The sequence below is a fragment of the Cavia porcellus genome, unplaced genomic scaffold (genome assembly GCF_034190915.1).
Source record: "Cavia porcellus strain 051 isolate PalLab524CR breed Dunkin Hartley unplaced genomic scaffold, mCavPor4.1 scaffold_32, whole genome shotgun sequence".
Lineage (NCBI taxonomy): Eukaryota > Metazoa > Chordata > Mammalia > Rodentia > Caviidae > Cavia > Cavia porcellus.
Window position 1 is genome coordinate 44,279,501 of NW_026947515.1, and position 4,685 is coordinate 44,284,185.

Genomic DNA, 4,685 nt, shown 5'->3' on the forward strand with positions numbered 1-4,685 from the left:
CTCTCAATCTCCTCTCCAAATAATTCTTTGCAATTGGAACGTACAGAAAGTGGGACGGATTTTATTTCCTGAAGATGCCCACAGCACTATCCATATCCTTCACACCCTTAATTTTTTAACTATCATCGTCAAGTGGCGGATCTGCGTATCCTCTCCTTGAACCTGATTACTTTGTCCAATGGAGTACAGCAGAAGAGAGGGGACATGAATTCCAGTCATAAAAATGCCATACACTTCTGCCCCTTTGGGAGGTCCACTATGAGAACCCAACACCAGATTATGAAGAAGCCCATGTGAGTCACATGGAGAAACTCCACACTGAGCATACACTGCAGGTATCCTGACCAGCAGCCCAACTGAGCTCCTGGAGGACAGGCTGTGCCAAGCTCCAGGCCTGATGCTGAAGACATCCCAAGTGTACCCTGTGCTAGCCATCATGTCAAACCCAGCCTTCAAATCTTCCTGAGTCCCAGAGAAGGTTGGGCAGAAAGAAGCTATCCTTTTTTGTGCGCAACTCAAATTTATGTCTCATAGAGTTTCTGAGCATTTAACAAAATAACTATTTCGTATTGGTAACTTTGAGGGTGAATTGTCATGTAGTAATAGCAGCTGGAACAGTAGAACTTATTAGCACCTATAATCCTCACATAATTAGTACACAGAAAAAAGATCAGACTTCCGGGAAGATGGCCGAACATTAAGCAACAGAGCAAACAACCTCTCTGAAACAGTCCAAATGCTGAATACAGCATTGTGGGGAAGACAAGAAAGAAGTGAGTCCCCTCAACTCAGGAAGAACCTAAAGTGAGAATTGAAGCCCACAGAGAGAGTAAAAAAGGAAAAACTTAAACAAAGAAGGCAGTAACTGGCAGCACCTTCACCCAGAGCTGGATCCACCATGGAGACCATGAAACCTGGGGACACACAGTCACGGTGATGGTGGTGGCTGGCAAGCCCAAAGGCCTCTGCAAAGAGCCATAGTGGCAGAGGGGAGTAGCAGACATGGAGGACTGCACTGGCTGGTGGTGAGTGCAGAGGACTCAGTCCGCTTGCAGGAGAAGGCGATTGGCTGGGAGCCATTTTGGAGTTGGGCAGGATAAGCCTGGAACCAGAACTGCAGCTGCCTTCCTTCAGCCACTCCTAGCGTGGAGCAGACTGGTGGAAATTGCCTGGACTGAGTCCCACCCCTGTGTGCATTCCAACAGCCATCACTGAGGTTTCCCTAAATCTATCCCTAGCCAGCTCCCTGGGTGTACTCTATGTGGTGGGGGCTCCCTGCTGTTAACCAGCTCAGAAGGGAGGCAGCAGCCTACCCCACCCCTGCTTGCACTCCACCAGCCACCTGTGGGCCAAAGCAGGCTGGGAAAAGCAGCAACCAGCCCTACACCAGCACACCCAATGGTCACCATCGGATATCCCTAGCCAGCACTGGTTAGGAAAATCAGTCTCACTTCAGAGAAATTACAGCCAACACAAGATTGCCAGGGACCCCAAGACTCACTTGTCCAGGAGAAACCAGGAACATGACAAGAGGAAGAAGAAAAGGAGCCTCTGGCCTCCAACCCAGTTTGGACTCAGGAGATGTAAACATGGAAGAGATCAGGAGTCACACACCTGAAGTTTATGAAGTGATGGCAACTGAAGTAAAGAAACAACTTCATGAGGCTATGAAAGAAATTAGAACTGAAACTATCTAAAGAAATAAGAAACATAATAAAAGAATTGTTAAGCACCTCTAAAGACACAGATAGAGGAGCATAGGAAGATGAAGGAAACCTTGAATGAAGAATATAAAAAAAACTTAAAATATATGAAACAGATTCAAAGAGATTACCAGGAAATTAAAAACTCCATTGAAAGCTGGCAAAATTGCTTGAAAGAAACTAAAGACAGACTTTCAAATCTTGAAAACAGATTTGCAGCTTGAGATCATGAAAGGAAAGATCTCTTTAAAATAAGGAGCCAGGAAGTAACAATACAAAGGCTACAATGTGACAAGAATTATAACTTCAGAATTAAAAATATGAGTGAAGCAGCACGGGTAAACACAAATGAAATACAAAGGCTACAGAAATAATTATAAAAAACTTCCCAAGCATAGGAAAAGGAAATGATAATTCAGATAAGTGAGGCATACAGAACTCTAGCCAGCCATAACCAAAATAAATCTATACCCAGGCATATAATAAGATCCCAGGAATTCAATACAAGAACAGAATATTAAAAGCTGTCAGACAAAAGAAACAGATCACCTATAAAGGAAAATTCATCAGAATCATGACAGACTTCTTGACACAAACCATCAAATCAAGAAGAGCTTGGAGTAAAATATTTCAAGTCCTGAAAGAAAATAACTTCCAACTCAGGTTGATGTATCCTGTAAAACTATCTTTCAAAATAAATCAAACGCACATGTATAAATACCAAATAGTTTCCCTAGTGTAAGAAATGATAAGAATACATAAAAGTATGTAGTAATCATGATTCCCAATCATATTGGTTTGAAGCCATATAATGTTTTCACTCATTAATTGCAATGGTTTTAACCTAGGTTATTCGATTTTAGTATCTGTGATAGTACAAATAGCTATTCTGAAGAAAACAACATATCATAAAAACTAGTGCTGATTTAATATCATCTTGTTTTGAAGTCCCATCAAGCTGCTGTACATCTGTTTCCACTGGTTTTAACATGTTGTATCTTACTATATTTTACTATATGCGATAGTATAAATAAAATTTTTTATAGGCAAAGAGATAATATAAAAAAAACTATCTCTCAAAATTAATGGAGAAACAAGATACTTCCATGACAAAGAACAACTGAAGGAATTCATGACCACCAAACCAACCCTACAAAAAATACTGAAGGACATTCCAGAGAAAAAAAGACCATGGTTTCAGGAACAGTGGCGGAGCGGGCTCAATGAGCAGGGCAGACAACAGAATAAAGGGGAAAAGTAGGCAATCAATGGCAGGAAAATAGCATGGCAGAGATGAGGCAGAGAAGGTTCACCAATAAAAAAACACAGGCAGAGTGGATCAGGAGAGAGCATTCATCAATCTGCTTTATACAGAAACACACTTAACCCGAAAGGGGGTTTGTAGACTGAAAGTCAAAAGGTGAGAAAACAATGCTTTATGTGATAAGGAACCAGAAAAACGTGGGGTAGCTTGCACATCAGCTGCAGACTGGTTAGAAAGCCATGACACTTTTATACAGCGGAAAACTACTCAGCTATAAAGAAAGACAACCTTGAGGCTCTTGTAGGTAAATGGATACAACTTGAGATCATGCTCACAAGTAAAAAGGTCCAGTCACATAGGTGAATAGCGTACTGCCTCCCTAGTATAAACACTAAAGGAGTTAGTGGGATCCAAAATGTACAATACATCTTGTGAAAGTGAAAGGGAGGAATTGTCTAAAAAGGGAATGCAGTGGCCATTGTTAATCCATTATCATGATTTGAAACCCATATTGTTTTGTTTAGTTTGATTTTATTCTGTTTCAGTTTGTCTAACCGTATTATATTTGATGGCATGGACAGCTATTTCAAAGATAACAAAATATATTATGGTAATCATTTTTGATTTCCTATTAGCTTGATTTGAAGCCCTGTATTGCTTTCATTGTTTTGTTTTGACTGATTTTTTTGTATTGTTTTGTTTGACTATATCATGTCTGATGGTACAGGCAACTACTTTGAAGATAGTAAGATGCATTATGATACTCGCTGTGGTTTTACTATTATCCTCTTTTGAAGTTCTATACTGTTTCCATTGTTTTGTTCTTATTGGTTTTTATTCTGTACTATTTTGTTTGATTTTATGATGCCTGATGGTATGGGCAAATCTCTTGAAGGTAACAAGAGGCATTATGGTAGCCAAAAAAAAAAGGTCAAATAGTAAGTGCTTCCTTACTATATTATTACATCTCAAATGCTACACTAAAGGGAAGAATTATGAGTGATGCTCAAAGTATAGTATATTGGTAACAATTCAGTTAAACTATAAACAACCAAAGCGTAAGCAGTAACCAACAGGATGGACATTTGCTTCTCTCTCATGTACAAGTTCAGATGGGTAATTCAGGGCTGTTACACCCGCCAAGGGGATTCAGACAGTCTCCACCTCCCCTCCCTACCACTCACAAAGACAAGCCCTCCCCAAGGCTGAGTTCCAGCGGCTGTGTCTATGTTCAGCCAGCAGGAAGGAAAAGCAGGGGGAGGACAGGATGGCCTTCATTCTCCTTCTTAGGCAGCAGTCCCTGCCAGATGCAAAGTCCAAAATTCATGTCATATTTGTTTTAGGACTGTAGATTCAAATAATATAGTTAACTCAATAACTATACCAATCCATCCCTGTTAGATTGCCAGCCCTAAACGGGTCAGGTTACATCTTCCAAACTGACTGAAAACATGCCTCTGGTGCATTACCAACTTTTTGCCCAGAGTAACAGCTGAATATAATAAATACTTAACAAATTAATGAGTCTAAAAGAAAGAACAGGTATTAGAGACAAATATTTCCTTTAAAAATAGTTATATGACCTACTAATATTCTACAGATATGCTGTGACCTGTATCTCCCTGAACAAGTTGTTCAATAGCTGGAAGGATGGTTTCACCATCTAAGACATCATCAGATAGTTTCTGTGAGGACTAAATGAGATAACACACCGCGAA